Genomic DNA, 18,432 nt, shown 5'->3' on the forward strand with positions numbered 1-18,432 from the left:
GATTGCCATCTTCATCAAGCATCATAAGGTACTTGGTTCTTGAACTCTTATTCTCTCAAATTCATCCTCTTGTTGAGCCATAACCAATTTCTTGAGAGAATGAAAGAGCTCAAGTAGGCATTAGAAGATATATTTGATGCTTGTCTGCTGTCCAATTATTTGCATTCATTTTTCTTCACTCTCATTGCATTGGAATGGGTAAATTTATGTTGAAAATCATTGAGGATTATTGCTTCTTTGTACCTTAACCAATTGAGTTGTTGTTTCTTGACTAAGCCACTTAAATCATAAAAAAATCCATTGTATAAGGGTAAGTCAACAGTGAGTCACTACTTGGTAAGCCCCTACCCTTGATCCCAATTTTCCATTCCATGCATTTCATGAAAAGGTTCAATTCCTACTTCCAAATGTATCTCATGCTGGGTGTTAATTAATAAATGTCTCCCACGTATATTCCGAGTGAGGAAAAGCCCGATACTAGGCGAGGTGGCAAGACAAAAGAGGGGTGACCCCCCTTGCCATCAAAGACCCTGAAGGGGTGCACAACCCAGCTCGGGGGGAACTTTGCCCACCTCCTGGTGATCTGAAGCCTGAAGTTTGATTGCAAGTGTAGGTACCCTCTTGAAGAACTAAGATATTGACTTGGCATTAATGTATGAGATGTATTTGTTGATGTATAGATGTACTTACTGATGTACACATGTGTGGATGTATTCTTGGCTACAAATGTATGGAAAATACTATTGAGAATGTATTTGCAAACATGAGAATGGATATGCAAGCAATGGCAGTGAATACAATGCTTGGAATGTATGAGAGATGCTTATGCATGGGGGATTATGCTGAGAGATGCTTATGACATGGTCAATTCTGAAATAAGGTTGCAAATAGTGAATTTGAATGATTGGAAAATGTATTATGCCATGTAGGATGACCCTTCAGTCATGTATTGACAAGTTGATCCCTTGCAACCCCTTTCTTGACCCCCACAGGGTGCTATGAGCAATTTGCTTGCATTTACAGAAGTATACCTACTCCTAGGAACTGAGATGTAGGTCTTCTAGAGTGCCCATAGGTATTAGTAATGGCCTTGATCAGTTTGGGAGCTCTATTTGGACTCTACAAGATACTTACAGGTCAAAACATGCCTCCTACAAGTGTAGATGGGGTGATTGACTACACAGTACAATACTACTTTTCCTATTATAGAATTTTATGTATAAAACCTGTGAGTGCATCTTTATGCTCAGTTCAAAGAGGGCATCCTTTCTTCGACTTGAACCAAAAAGTAGGTCAATCAGAGCTTCCTAGCTCAAGTTATGGACAAAAAAATGACAAGTGGTCTAAAGGGACTGCACCTAACCATGGCAAGGAATAGGGGAAAAATCAAGGCCAATGAAGATGTTCAGCAACAACAAATCAAGGATTCATGAGGGCCAAGGACTGAGAACAACCCTAAAATGGATTACAAGGAGTACCCTCATGACATTGGAAGCCTCAGTGCTCTTAATGACACTCTATGTAGGCATGAGACAAGGCATAATTAAAGACATGAGGCTATTTTGGAAAGACAAGAGGCTGTACTTGTGCAGGCATAGCAACAAACACAGAAAATCATGTTGAGATGATGAGGGAAATGTGTCAAATGAGATCCACCATGGACACACTTAATGCCGATTTCTCTAAGTGGTTGGAGATTCAACTGAAGGGAAAAGAGCAAGAAGATTGATCACATGTACGTGCTGAAAGAACCACCTTCCCATTAGTTAATGCAAATTCTCAAGGCATTTTAGGAAGAATGGGCATTCCCAATAGTAGCTTTGAGTTTGGCGAGTCTTCTTAGAGGCAAGAGGACCCATTGGGGAATGCATCACAGGGAAATTCTTAGCTTCCATCAGCCCCCATGCCTTTAGCAAGGTTTCAACAGTCTTTTGGCAGGCAACACTCTCATAATAGTACCATTTTTGACACTCAAAATGATCAATTTTAGTTGGGACAGTTTGGACAGGCCACTCCTCATGAATAAGAGCTGAGAGATAATATTATCTTCTCCAAATTTAATGGCCAATCCTCTTTCCCAAGCTAAATTGGAAGAATGGATTTCAAAGCTTGAAGACTACTTTGGTATTTTGCCAAGAAATGTGACCAAAAGATCCACTATGCCATGATCCACTTAGAAGGATTTGCTCATACATGGTGGTGGTATATTAAGAGGGAAAATTAGCAAGTTGATACTTGGGATGCCTTTAAAGCACTTATGGTTCAAGTTTTTGTGTCTCTCATAGAGAAAGAGAATCTTGCTTGGTAGTGGTACAACTTAGAGCAGTGTGTCTTGACAGTTCGGGACTACACAAATCAATTTCTTAATCTCATGATGCATGTTGAGTCCATAAGTGATGATGCAAAGCTGCATAAGTATATATATGGCTTGGATCCTGAGTTATTAGTTGATGTTTCAGTGCAGCCACCTTTTGATTTGTTTAAGGCTATTGAATTGGCTGAAAGATACTTCTGTAAGTATCATAGGGATACTTTAGTTCAGTCACAGTATGGACAACAAAGAGGCTTGCTCAACCATCTTTTGGGCTAGTCTACAGGGCATACACAGTCCAATTTTGGACAACAAAGAGCTGTTGTAAAGCAAGGCCAGTTATGGTGGTGGAAATATGCCATTTAGCACCCCTAGAGTTCTCACATATCCCACATTCAATGCCTCAAGGCAAACCAATAATTTCAGGGCAGTAAACAATGGGGCAGGGCTAAGAATAAACAAGGGGACAACAAGAACAAGAATGTCTTAGCCCTTGGTGGCCAACAATCCATTCCCATGTATTTGTACAAAGAAAGGAAAGAAAAAGGACATTATTTCAAGTGTGGGGAAAAGTACACAGCTAAATATGCTTCCAAATGTGCTTATAGAAATGCTAAGGCAAGAGTCCAAAGTATGTTGGTCTTTGAAGACAATGAGGATGACCATGAGGATGCAAGTGCCTTTGTAATCACTGCTGAAAATGATGAGGTTGATGAAGAAATTGGGCAAGAAGAGTTCTTTGACCTTGCTCACACCTTTCCTTTTGACCCCGGTGGTAATGTATGTGTAGATACGGGTGACAAGAATGACTCACATGCTGATGTCACTATTTGTACTATCTCCTTGGATGCTTGGACAAGATCAAAGAGTCCTAATACTCTTTGTTTTCAAGGCAAGATTCATGGGAAAGATGTGTTTATCTTAGTAGATAGTGGTAGCACACACAATTTCATAAATAGAGCAATTTCATGGGAAAGATGTGTTTATCTTAGTAGATAGTGGTAGCACACACAATTTCATAAATAGAGCAATCATGGATAGGCTGAAATGTTTTGCCATTGATTTATAGCAACCACTGAGGGTGCAAGTTGCCAATGGGATTGAAGAAATTAGTACTTAAATATGCCCAGCTGTACATATTTAGCTCGTTGAAAATTGTGGACATAATGTAGACTTAATTGCACTTGACATGTGGCCAATAGACATTGTGTTGGGCTGTGATTGACTGAAAACTTTGGGCAACATTTCTATGGATTTCTCTTTGCTGTATATGCAATTTTTTAGTTGCTAGAAAACTTCTTCACTTGGTGGGAATCCAAAACAACAGTGAATATCAGCTCATTACAGCCAAACAACTTAAGAAAGAGTTCAAGAAACGCTCTCAAATTTTTGTATTGCATTTAAATAAGGAAAATACAGATCAGTCCAGCAATGTGCAAGATGATTCACCTTCAAAGGCTCTACGAGTATAGTGATTTGTTTCAACTACCTACAACACTACCTCCCAAGAGAGCGATTGACCATCCCATTGATTTGGAACCACACTCAAAGCCGGTGAATAAGCCTCCTTACAGGTTGTCCGAATGTGAAAGAGAAGAAGTGGCCAAGTAGGTCAAGGATTTATTGGATATGGGTTTCATAGAGCCCAGCTCATCTCCCTATGCATCACTTGTCTTGCTGGTAAAAAAGAAAGATGGCTCATTTAGAATGTGCATAGGCTATAGAGATTTGAATAAGATTAATGTGAAGAATAGATACCCTATCCCCAGGGTGGATGACTTGTTAGATGAGCTAAAAGGGGCTAAATATTTCACAAAGATTGATTTGAGATCCAGCTACCATCAGATACGCATGCGTGAAGGGGATGAGATTAAGACAGCATTCAAGACTGATCATGGGATTTATCACTTCTTGGTTATGCCCTTTGGTTTGACAAATGCACCCGCCACTTTTTAGAGCCTAATGAATAAAATACTTCAGCCATTTTTATTCAAATTTGTGTTGGTATTTTTTGATGACATTCTCATCTCTACAACTGTTCATTGGAAGCTCATCTATTGCACATGAGGCAGGTATTTGATGCACTTAGACAACATAGACTCTTTGCTAAGGAGTCAAAATGTTTCTTCATACAGATTCAGATAGAGTATTTGGGCCACATTGTCAATGAGGCAGGCATTAGAGTTGATCTAGAGAAAGTGCAACGTGTTAGAGATTGGCCTACACCTACAAATATCACCTTTTTGAGAGGATTCTTGGTTCTCTCTTCATTCTACTATATATTTATTCGACATTATGCCACTATTGCAGCTTCTCTCATTGATAGGTTGAATAAAGAAGCATTTTTCTAGGATGCCATTATAGATAGAAGCTTTAATTAAGTGAAAGGTTTGCTTACTTCAACCCCGTTTGCCCTGATTTCTCCAAGGAATTTACCATTGAGTGTGATGCCAGTGGGCGAGGTATTGGTGTAGTATTGTTGCAAGAACATGGGGTAATAGCGTTTGAAAGCCAGAAACTTGTTGAAAATGAGATGGTAATAAATGTTTATGATTAGGAAATGTTGGCTATTCTTCATGCCATACTTGTATGGAAGCAGGTTTAGAGTCAAGAGTGACCATAGGGTCCTCAAATATTTCTTTCTTAGTCCAACCTTACTCCTAAGCAATGTAGATGGGTGGCCACCATTGCAAAATTATGACTTTGACATTACCCGTACTCGCAGGAAAGACAATATAGTGGCTAATTCCTTGTCTAGAATGTGGGCATGTAAATTCTTTGCCATCATGGAATTGCATAGTGATTGGATACACGAGCTTCAGGAGGCTTACCAATTGGATGATAATTTTAGCATTATATTCTAGAAATTACAGCAAGGTCAATGTGCAGAATAATCTCCATTTCAGCTAAAAAATGGGCTTTTATGGCTTAATGGTAGGATTGCTATCCCTCACACTTCCCCATTCAACCAAATCAGTTGGTCATTTGGAAGTGTTCAAAACCTATGACAAAATTGCCAAGAGTTTTCATTGGAAGGACCTTTGGAGAGATGTTAAAGAATTTGTCTTGAGTTGCATACCTTGTCAGCAAAACAAGGACATCACATTAAAGCTGGGTGGATTGCTACAGCCATTGCCTATTCCCAAGGGCAACTGGACTCATATAGCCATGGATTTTATTATAGGTTTGCCTCTCACCAAGAAAGGGTGGAATAGCATCTATGTGGTAGTGGATATGCTCACAAAGGTAGCTCATTTTTTCCCCACTAAAGCCCAATTTACTGCATCACAAGTAGCCAACCAGTTTATGGAACATCCGCATGGTTTACCGCAGGTCATTGTGTATGATCGAGATTCTAAATTTATGAGCAATTTTTGGCAAGCAATATTCAGTTCTATGGGCACTAGGTTGGCTGCCTCTACAGCTTATCACCCCCAAACTGATGGTCAAACAGAGAGGGTAAACAAATGGCTAGAAACTTATCTGAGACACTTTTGTCATCATGATGTTTAGCATGCTTGGGATGCATGGTTACATTTGGCTGAGTCTGCCTATAATAACTCCACCCTTGCTAGCATTGGAGTTTCACCTTTCAAGGCTTTATATGGGTATAAGGTCCCTCTCCCACGGTCATCTTCAATGACAAGATCATTTCTCAAAGCAAGGAAGAATTGGAGAGGATGCAGGCCCTACTTCAGCAATGTAAGCTGAACTTAAAGAGAGAGATCAAGATCAAATGAAGCTTTATGCTAATGAGAAAAGACAAGACATTTAGTTCCAAGAAGGGGATTCGATTTTGTTGAAAGTACATAAGTCTAGGTATGCCACTCCTAAGGATGGCTCCAACAACATGTTAGCTCATAGATTCTATGGGCCCTATCGGATTATCAAGTGGGTGGGTGACTTGGCATATTAGCTGGAATTGCCCCCTTCCACCAAGATTCACAATGTTTTTCATGTGAGTCAACTCAAAAATTTCATTGGATCATCAGTGGATTATTTAGAAGAGCTTCCTCCTATGGATGAAGAGGGTATCATCCAATACATTCCACAGAGGCAGTCATATGTCAAAGGGAAAAAAAGTTACGCTCAAGATCAATCATAGAATACTTGATCAAATGGCAAGGATTGCCCTTAAAGAGGCCTCTTAGTGACCAGCTTCAATCATGGAAGAGTTCCCTCATCTTATGGATGCTAACTTGGTTGAAATGTAGTCGATAGGTAGCATGTCCCAATTCAAACAATATGCAGAAAGTTCGCTGTTTTCAACTAGATTTGATTTGAATTATGGACAGTATTCAATGCCATATATGGACTAAAAGCACTCAAAGTAAGCTCTATTTCTATGTGTCAAACACCCTGATCGAAGTTACCTATCAAAAGTTATTGCAGATTTACTACAACAGGGTCCTGTAGTAGACATCGTGATGTCCATTGTCTGCAACACAATTCCTCACGAAATAAGGGTCAAATTTGGATTTTTCTTATTCCCCAATCATGCCCATACATCATATTGTATCCATGATCCAACATACATACATAACCCCCACATGATTTATTAAATAAACCCTTGTAATCATGCAATAGAGTAGTACTTTGGACTGCCCTACCTTGTTTTGTAATAAGTTCCCATTTTGTTTTTGAGGGCAAAAAACCTTTGGGTGGGAATGGAATGTAAGAGACACGAAATATGGGGGAAAATATGGGAATAAAATAATAGAGAAAAAATACTTGCTACATTGGTAGGTATGTAAGATGTAAGGGACTTGACATTTTTTTCCATCAGATTATAATAACAAGTCTCCTTCATCTTCTCTCTCTCTCTCTCTCTCTAGCTTTCATGGCTTCCTTCCTTTTCTATATTTCTCTCTCTTCTTCTAGTATTTCTCTCTCCTCGTCACTCTCTTTCTTTCTCTTTTGCTTTTCTTCTTCTCTCTTCTACAGTCTTCTCTCGCCTCTTTCTCTCTCCCCAGTCCTCTCCTTGACAATATGGAGGCCATTTTGCTGGACAACTCATTGCCCAAAAAGCTTTATGTGCTGGTTATTGGTGGCCGATGGTTTTCCAATATGCTTTTGCATATGTTAAGCATTGTGATATTTGCCAAGGATATGGTGCTAGGGAATATAAGTGATTGCTTAATTCTATCCCAGTGTGACTGTGCCCTTTGAGAAGCGGGGCATTGATTTTGTTGGACATGTGCATCCTTCGTCTATTACGTGGAAGTGTTATATCATTGTGGCGATGGACTATTTTACAAAATTGTGTGAAGCTCAAGCTACAATGAAGGACCATGCCAAGGAAATAACTATATTTATTATGGAACAAATTATTTGCCATTTCGGTCCACCTAAAGACCTGGTGTCCAACCATGGGTTGAATAAGATCATAGAAGCCTTGACTGAAGCTTTGAAAATTAAACATAATAAAACCACCCCATATAATCCCCAAGCGAATGGACAAGTAGAGAGTACCAACGAGCAGCTTGTAGGGATTTTATCCAAAATTGTATATGGGGGTAAACACAATTGGGACAAGAAACTTCATGTGGTTGTCTGGGCGGCTTATAATACTACATTTAAGAGACATGCCATACAACGTTTAAGTTGGTGTATGGGGAGGAGTGTGTCTTGCCCTTGGAAATTGAGTTACCCACTATGAGGTTTGCGTTGAACCATTCTTTGGGTGAAGAGGAATCATTGCAAGAAAGGTTGACCTCCCTAGCACATCTTGATGAGATCCGATTGCATGCTTTCTTACATCAAGAGAGGCAGAGAAAAAGAGGATGAAAGTGCTTCATGACCTTCGTGCTAAAAGATACACATTTGTGAAGGGTCAATTGGTCCTATATTATGATGCATGTCGTGAGTCATTTCCTTGCAAATTGGAACCCAAATGGGATGGCCCTTATAAGATCGTTCATTTAGGAAAGAATGGCTCTACAGCCCTTTTAGTAGATTTGTAGGAGGTAGAATTTAAAAATGTTGGGGTATAAGGCCCTTGGGCCTGCCTTTGTATAGTGACCGCCTATATTCTTTACTCATATATATATGAGAGAGTGCAATAAGGTTGTCATATCATTCTTGACAGCACCTACATTGTGTGTGCTCTTCTTTTTCACATCTCTTCTCCTCCACTGCCATTGTATCCCCTTCAACTGATATTAGAGCGGGTCTTCTGGAGTGCGATTGGGTTGTGCACACAAGGTACGAGAGCCGCTTCTCACTCAGTTTTAGCCATTCACATGTACAGCAGGGTTTGGAAGAGCAGGGCAGCCATAGCTTCGCTCTTTGGAGCTTGTTTCTATTTTCCCTCGACTTAGCCTTTGAAGGCTTGTTTGGGGCTAGTGTATGCCATCATTGACACTTGGCTTAAGGCCTCCCCACACTGTTTTGCTCAGCCATGTGCTGCTGTACCAATAGCATGATTTGCGCCAAGTTCACAGCTTGAATTGGTAGCAACTCTTTCACAAGATGATCATCATGCTTGATGTCTAGAGCACCTTGGACCACTTGGCAATGATCTATGTCACCTATTGAAGCTTGCACATGACTTGGGGCTTTGATCTTGAGCTCCTCTTGGCTGTATAAATAGCAACATGCCTAATTTCAGCATGTCCCAGACATTTACAGCAGCCCTCAGTACATTTACTTTATCTGGCACTTGGTTATGGCTTGTTGAAGCCTCCCGACACTTGGCTTTGGGTTTGGGCACTGATATTTATGGTTGGCATTGAACTTGGAGCTGATTTAGCTCAACCATGGACTGTTTAAGTAGTCCTAGGACTGTCATAAATAGGGCAACACCTTGTCATTGATCTTTACAGGTACATGTGATGGTCATTTGATGCCCAATTATCCTTGGATGACGCCTATATGTAAGGGGATGTATGCCTATGGTTAGCCTATCAATTTGAGCTTGGTTTGAGCATTGATCTGCTCAGTTTATAGAGGTTATTTGTTGTTGGAATAAGCAGGGTTGAAGCTATTTTGCTTCGAGTTTGGTTATGCATATTGGTTACAGGGTGCTTTTGGCTACTTGGCTTGACATCTTGATGTATTTGAATGTTTACGCTCTCAGAATCATTTTGAACCAAGATTAGAGCTCAATTTATGGTTTCACTGTCATTTTTAATTTGCAATTGGCATGCTACTTGAGACAATTCATGTAACATATCACTTGGGTGATTCTTGTATGACCCTCTTTGGGATTTGATGTCTAAGGTGGATGCTTTTGATCTCAACTGTAGGATGGCAGATGTTTGGGCTTCGTCTTGACTTTCATTTTGCAGTATTCCTTTGAGCAGTTTGACATTTGGTTGGTTTATCCCTTATGCAACTCGGATGCTATTTGGCCTTTTGATGCTTTGATGATTTTCTTGGATCTTGGATGCAGATACATGTTGAGTAGTGATTGCTCCATTTTTCTTTGGCAATTGGATATTGAGCTTTGATTACTCGTTGGTGTTTGGATTTGTTGCGGGATACCTGGTTGATTAGTGGACTTTGCAGTGCTTGGGCTACAATTATGGCTTTCTTGCTCCTTTGTTGTCTAGCTTCTACTCTAGTTGGGGCTACTCTTGCCCTCGTCCATGTTAGAGAGCAGATGCTATGTATGCTTACTTGTCTATGGACATGGTCTATTGTTGTATACCTTACAGAACCACTTGTATGGATGATGTTGTATGTGTATTTGGGCTTCTCTTAGAGCTTGACCATTGCAGGATCTTATGCCACTTATCGGTCTTGCATTGACTTGGATGCTACTATGTGATTTAATGTACTGCAGAGTCATGTTTGCCATTATGGTTATGGGCTGATTTCATGGTTGAATATTGTATGCTCTTATGATAGATGTCTTATGCTTTACCATACTGTGGTTGGTTATGCCATGTAGTTGCTTAAGTCTCTTTTTCATGTGGGAGCTTTTGAATCCTTGGCTGATGCCTTTATGGCTTCCTCTCCGTTGAGGTTTTATGAACCTTTGCAAGATGGTTTTACTACTTATGTACTTGTTGCAGATGATTGTCTTTATGAGTAGGTTCCCTTTGTTGGGACAGCCCTTGACTCATTGAGCTCTGTGGATGTTATGGATAGCCCTACTCATGATGACTTGGATTCCTTGTTGTCTTCTTTAGGTTCTTCAATTACAGATGTTATATGCTTCCATTGTGGAAAGCTTGGGCATGCTAAAAGAAAATGCTTTAGAGGGATTAGAGAGTAGTAGAGATAGAGATGCCGGACTCAACATGAGCAAAGAGTCAAAGATACAATAGATGCAGCAGGTGTTACCACTCTTACTAGTGGTGAGCTACATGTGGTTATCCATGATGATGTAGTAGACCATGTACTCTTGTCATCTTGTTTCCCTACAACTTACTTGCTCATCAGTGATCAAGCCTATGCCTTGGATTGGCTTTTGGACTCTATGGGATCTTGTCATGTTACCCCTTATAGAGCATGGTTCTCTTCTTACAGGGAGGTTGACAAATGTATTGATTTGGGCCTTGAGCAATCTTATGCTCTTGTTGGTACAGGGGATATACACCTAGCTTTGCCTAATGGGACTTCTCTTATGCTCAGGGATGTTTTACATGTTCCCATGCTTAGTAAGAGCTTGATTTCTGTCAATTAGTTGCATGATGTAGGATATAATGTTTCTCTTTAGGATAGGTCATGGAAGATCTGTCGTGGCTGCTTGGTTTTGGCCAGAGGTTCTAGAGATGGTTCTCGTTACCTAGTGCATGCCTCTCATGTGGGAGATTCTATGGTTGCAGTTATTTGGATACCACATGCATTGTTATGGCATTATCGCCTAGGCCATATGCACCACAGAGAGATGGAGATCTTCTCTCATTTAGACTCATTGATGCCTCCTTTGTCACAATCAGATCTTGATGCTTGCCCTAATTGTACTTATGGTCATTGCAGAGCCCCTTTGGCTCATGGCGATCGTGAGAGGCATGATCCTCTAGATCTTGTCCACCATTGTCATAGGGTTCTTATTAGCGTCCCTATTGAGTTTAGTGAGGAAGGAGAGATTGCACATGCCATACATTCTCTCTCTTGGCTCAACTTTGACTACCATAAGTATAAGTAGACTAATCGGTATGGTGTGACCTATCAATGAAGCATGGGTCTATACTTTGTATTTTGACGGAGCTTCATGAGGGCCCACTAAACATATGAGTGTCGATATGGTTATTAAAGACCCATGACGTAGAGTTGTTATAAAAATGGAAGTTTATTTAGACACCACTTTTGTTAATAACATGGTAGAATACAAGGCCTTAATCATGGGGTTGAATATAGCTCAACGTGGTGGTATCCGCCATTCATTAATGAAAGGTGACTCGCAGCTAGTGATCAACCAATTGAATGGGACTTATAGTGTGCAAGATCCCATTCTGCAGATGTTGTGCTACCTTGGATCTACTAGAGATGTTTGAGACAGTGACTTGATAGCTGATTCCTTGTTAGTGGAATCACTTTGCGGGCTCGTTAGCAAATTATACATTTGTCGAGGATATATTTCTCAACTGTGGTCTTGAGGGGTTGTTAGAATTGAAAGAATCTTATTAGCCTAGGACTATTGTGTGGATTGATTGTTGCTGACATGTTTTGTTATGGCCGCCGATGGTTAGTATGGGTGATGAGTCAAGTAGTGATTGACCCTTTTTATTCTTTCATGGACACATAAGATCGTTAAATGACCTATTCGTTGGACACCCCTTACCATTTATGTAGGGGGGATTAACTAATAATTTGATACATTTAGTATAGGGCATGAGCGGCCCATCCCTTAGTCTGGTGCTATCTTTCAGTATGATCTATATGGGGATTAAGGGTTTGCTTTCAATAGTAGGATGTTGTATGGTGTGCTTTATAGCTATATCTTCATAAGGCCAAGAGGGTCGTGTATTTGTGTAGTGTGGATGTGGTTAATAATTTCTTGTCTTAGTGCTATACTAAACAAATTCGATGGAGTATCTGGAGCGAGCCTCTTACTGCGTAGAAGCTTCTTGTGGCCAAGTCCAGGTGATGTCCTTCCTTTACAAGTTCTTTTCTTTTGTGCTATATATAATATGTATTTGTGGAAAATTTTCTTCTTTTGGGGACTAATAAATCAAGGCATGAAGTTCCAGGGTTTGGTTCGGTATATTTGGGAGAGGTTTGAACAGTTTTCTGCCTCCTGTAAACACATTGTCAAGCACTCTAAGCGCTAGCCTACTAATAAGTAGCAATTTCTAAGAGCTTCTACTAGTTGTGATGTCGATAGGGAAGCATGTCAAATAAAAGAAAGAGATCACACAATGAATATATATGGAAAACCCTATATAAAATACAAAGGTGTGTAAAAAGGGGTTCTAACCCCTTTAAAAAAAAATACAAGGAATGAAAATTCCTAGAGCAGATAATCATTGCCTTGCGATACAAGGGCATGGTAGATTCTTGGGGACAAGTTAGCATCCAATGCCTTGTTTTCCTGCGGGTGACTTTTAGTCAAAAAATAAATAAGGATAGTTGAAGCAAAAATAAGAGTGAGCAAAAGAAAAAGGATTTAGTGTCACCTTGCGAGAGCTTGGTAGGTTCTTAGGTACCAAGATAAGACCTGAGGCTGATGTCCTGTTATCCTCGGGTCACAATACGCTCAGCTCCCTTATTTTTACACGCTCGAGTATCAAGTCCTAAAGTTAAAAAAAGTAATAAATGAAGTATCTGAAAATAAAAGACTAGGCTACAGGAATCCTCACCTAGTAGGAGTTCCTCGTCTAGTTGCCCTAGGTCTGGTAGGCAAGTCAAACCACCACTTAGGATGACTCCTTTGATAGTCATTTTTAGTCAGTGTGTGTTGGAGCAATGGGTTAGCAACTAGCTCTAGATCTTTGTTAGACTATACTTGGGCTATTCCTTGGGGATTTTCATGCCTTGATTTTGTTAAGGGATAGGGTGAGAGCTAATAAGATATGTGTTTTTTTGTGTATTCTTCTTTGAAGCAGATTGATGCTCTTGATGGTCTATGTATGTGTAGATCAGTTTTATGAATTCAACAAATTGAGTCGCCCTACTCGTGGGTGGTCGCCAATGAGAGCGAATTTTATGACCCATAGAATGCAAAAAATGTGCCAAATTTTATCAATTCAAGGCGGAGTTTGAAGCTCATTAGAAGCAGCAGATGCGGAATCGACAATTTTAAGTGACCATGGAAGATGAGATTTAAAAGCAATTTGAAATATGGATTTTGCAGTGGTTGCAAAATTTTCATAATTTTTTTGGGTGCTAAAATGAAGTGAAACAAGCCCCAGGCAATGCGGGACTCCGATATGGACATATAGAAATTTTCAGATGACGAATCCGACGTCGGACGTGCATGGTAGCCAAAGTCTAGATGGGAGGAGGGTCAAAGTGACCAAGTTAGTGTAAAGGGACTTTACAAATTAAAGAGTCATGCTCTTGTGGGCCTCAAAGGCCACCAAAAAATTAATGAATCAGGGGGGCGTTTTTTGAAACGCCACGAAAAAAAGGTTTTGGTGCTGAAGAAGACCCTCATAATCTAAATTGATATTCCTCCCTCCTCCCTCTTTATCCTCTTGAAGGTTGTCTGGCTTCTTGAACCGGATTGTTATGAGATCATGCCAACACTAAGGAGTGATGGCTAGCACTATTTAAAGATCAATGGCAAATTTGACGGTTGTCTAAAAATTCAATTCTTGAGACCCAAAACACAAAAAATGGTGGTAAGCCTCTTTTTAATAAAAAGAAAAATGATGTGTTTTTTAAATTTCAAGTAATCAAATCATGTTCATATGGGATAAAATAAAGTGCAAAGATGGATCAGAGTGTGAATTAAATTTTTGAATAAAAAAAACCTTTTATATTAAAAATAAAAAATACTTTAAAATACGATTAAAAAAGGAAAAATTATTGTATCAAAAAATTTATAAAAAATTAAAGTTATCTTTGTGCAAGTATAACACCGATAAAGCATGAGGTTTAGCCTTGATTTACCCCCATTTGTATATTATTGTGTATATTTACCGCTTTCTACATAAAGAAACATACATGAAATACCCTTTTAACCTACCCACCATCGAATGCGAAATCATAAATGATAGGGGGAAGAAAATCATAGAAGTTAAGTATCGTTTGAATTTTGATTTTATGCATATTTTATCATATAGGTTTTGTTTTATTCAAGTCTTAAAATGCCTTACCAACGAAGCAATACGTTAAGTGAAATCATGAAAGGGCTATTTGTGCATATCCATGCTAATTGATTCATAAGTTTACTTGTTTGTGCACTCTGTTATTTACTTTGCATTCGCATTTTCATACATGGTATTAAGAGAGTTATCTCCTAGATGCATAGCACTTGATTTCGAACAATTGACCCACATTGAGTGCAAGGTTCTCTCAGCCGTAGGTCTAGTATTATTGTTTACTTTGGGGATTGATGTGGTAAGGATTAAATTATCTCTTGGAACATTTCATTAAAAGAGATGACTATGTTGTGTATGTGTTATATGTTGAAACATTGCATCCTATAGCTAATCTCTAGGGTATCGAAGAGCTATAGTGGGGCCACAACGATAAGCTAGGGGGTGCTCCCTTTGTTCATGTTACAAGGTGCTAGTCACTGATATGTTTGGGTACTCCCTCTGCTTGGAGTCAAGAACTGCATCACGTTGGACTACGATTTAGAGATTTTATCTACAAACGTGTTCTTTGAATAAATTAGTTCATAGTGTCTATACGCTCTTTGCCGCAAGGCCATGAAGTTGTTTGATGAGTGTAGGAGAATTGCGGGCTAGAGCCCTAGAGCTAGTATTAGGCCCATTTTTGGACTTGACAATAGGTCTTACACTTATGGAGACAAGGATATTACAAGAAGAGACTAGGATTCTTATTTGTGCTTGCAAGAAAAGTACTCTAGGGGTTTCTTGATGGATTCATTGCAAGAGTCACATATATATGTAAGGGTCTTCTTGTTCAATGGTAGTTCATCTACCGTAAATATAAGCTATGATATGCTCAATTGCCTCATTAACTAACAACCAAAGGTGACTAGACCCACATGTAATAACCCACATTTGCTACCCATTGAATATGAATCTCACTTATTGCTCTCTCTTGTATTGGTGTATATATACCATTTAATGGTAGCTCCTTATATGAGCAACAACAATAATAATAGAATACTTTTGCTTTAACTCTTGTAATCTAGCATTCTTACTCTCATTCTCTTGCATTCTATGCTATAAGGGATTATGCTTATATGCATACAAATAAACATATTTTAAACTAATTGAGGTGCCTATAGGTGAGCTTAAATGCCATCGAGCGACATATATTTGAATATATATATATATTACAGATAGCAAGCATGGTTTTAAATACACTTTTCAGTGCATTTTGATTGTAATTTTCACACAATGTTAGATACAAACTTAAACATGATAGGCTTGTAATTTTTAATGTATATTAAATGTGAATTTAAATATAGTACAATTCTAATTTTTATGTGATGTTAAATGCAAATATAAACATACAAATAGACATTATGTTTGTAGGTAAAAGAAACCAACGAGCTTGTGGTTGCAAAACTATGGTTGGGAGTCACAATTTTGCAACTAGCACATAGTTGGTACCTTTTTGCCCCTTCTTCCATATGCATTGAGCATTGTTTATATGCATCAAACCCACTCATTAAAAACTACAAGCAAGAATGTAGCTTCTCACAACAAATGTACAATGTAAATATAAAAGAACCACGAGAACAACCAAATAGTGGTCCTCCTTGCATCATATATTATATAAGGGTGTACATAAAGTTTCGGAAGCTAAGATTTGGCTTCAATCACAAGACAAGAACTCAAAACTACCAACTTATGTCATTTGATTGTACCATTTGATGTGGACTTAGGTCCAGCGAGGTATGTAGCCTCCCATGGAGGTTGTGATTTTGCAATGTTTGGAAAGGGCATTATGGTATTCTCTATTCTATGTACCACTTTTTCATTTTGCGATGCAAGTACAACAAATATACTAAACGTTTCTATATTGGAAGCAAATACATTGCTTATTAATACTTTATATCTGCATCTTTAACAAAATTTCAATGCATTTTCTCATAATTGTTGCTCTTGTCATGCAATAATGGTTTCTCTTACGCTTGAAAATCATTATGCATGTACCACTCACATGCATTGTGTGTACTTCATGTCAATGCACACAAATTTAAAGCTTATTTTAAAAGGTTGACGATAGATTGCGTTATTTATTCAAGATTCCTAAATATGCATTTTAAAGTTATTTTTATTTAAAAGTATGGATTTATTCTAAGAAAATACTTTTAAATAAAAATAACTTTAAAATGCATATTTAGGAATCTTGAATACATTTGGTATTTTCTTAAAGTTATTTAAAAGTATGGATTATGGTACAAGCTTTTTCATTCATTTCTATAGTATCTTGGCTAATCTACGTGGAGCAATAGGTGTCTCAACGAAAGGAGTAACCATTGACTCCTACATGAGTTGTCAATATCACCTCAAAATGATGATAGGCTCATCCTTCATCCTATTGAGAAGAGGACTGAGTAGCCTCCGAAACCTACAATGCACCTATCTATGGAAGGGACTCCCCCTCATTAAGGAAAAGTAAATCCCCCTCATTCGAGAAAGAAGGCTTCCCCTCTAACGACTCAATCCCCCTGGAAGAAACCTAAGGAGATGGGGAAAGTGTAGGAATACTCAATGATAAGGTAAAAGGATCCATCAAAGATCGAAGGAGAGGGAGATGGAGTAGGAGAGAAAGGAGGGAGGGGTCGTAGATAAAGAAGGGGTGCGAATGGGTAACTTGAAAGGAAGGGGAGGGGTCTATGACGAAGGACCACCTATAACAAAATAACCATCAGTTGAATCTTTGGAGGCCACGACTTGTATATGGTACATTTGATGGGACTATGTTTGATGTAGCTATACAACAAGAGCCAGCTATGCCACTCATTGCGTAGACTATTTTAGCAAGTTCTCCATAAAAAAAGGATCTAAATGCATCAATTTAAGTTGATAGAACCAATTTTAACAAGCTAGAAGAAAAATTTATACTAATAGAATTATGAATTAAGCCCTTCATATTCCAATACTAAGCAAAAAAATTCAATAATATATTTTTCCTTAAGAGGTTATCTCCACCATACATGTATACATAATGTGTTTATTTTTTTTCTAAGACCAATACCTATTTTCTTGCTTTCATTGAGATAAGTGTGATAAGAGGAGCATGATCTTGCTATTGCATTCCTTGTGCTCTTCTTTTGCCATCTTGCCAATATTCCAACATTTGCTCACCCTTAACTTTCTATCCTCCCCTTCTCAAATGTCCCAATATTCCAACATTTTCTCACTGTTAACTTTCTATTTTGGTAATATTTGCCATCTTACCAATATTCCAAAATTTGCTCACCCTTAACTTTCTCTCCTCCCTTTCTCCTTAATTGTCCCAATTGAATGCTATAACTCTCTACACTAATCAATGACAAGGAAGATCATTGAATGCATTCTATATTGGTATCTAAATCTCAACAATCATGCAAAAGTTAAAATTAGTACTTGTTGGTTGAGTCAAATAGAAGTACAAGTTGTGTTCTTATGAAAGGCATTAACGACCCTACTATCAAATAACCAAGTTGAAGTGCCATTGCTAGTTGCTCACTCATAGCTTAGCTTATATTATACAAGATGGCTAACCACAATGTATAATGCTTGCAACTAAAAGGGTCTACACTCTAGTTCATTATGGTGATTCTTCTCTCTTCTAACAATACTAAACAAGGTCCACAAACTTACAAGCACATTGAATTTGTTTGTGATGTGATTAACTTCTATATTTTATTCAATTTATTAACAATGAAATTTTGGTGTCATGGCCTCTTACATAATGTTTTCTCCACATGATACTATGTAACATATGTCCTTATTGTGCTAGATCTTAATGCATGCCTCAAAGCATCATATAATAAGAATGAAAAAAAAAAAAAAACCTAGAAATGGACTCTCAAATAAAAGAAGTTTTTCTAATGCGAAGATTTTTAGATGATCATCTTTTTTTTAGAAAGCTAA

This window comes from Lygodium microphyllum, chromosome 2, assembly GCF_053477565.2.
Source record: "Lygodium microphyllum isolate KBCC chromosome 2, Lygodium_microphyllum_v1.1.10, whole genome shotgun sequence".
NCBI classification, from domain to species: domain Eukaryota; kingdom Viridiplantae; phylum Streptophyta; class Polypodiopsida; order Schizaeales; family Lygodiaceae; genus Lygodium; species Lygodium microphyllum.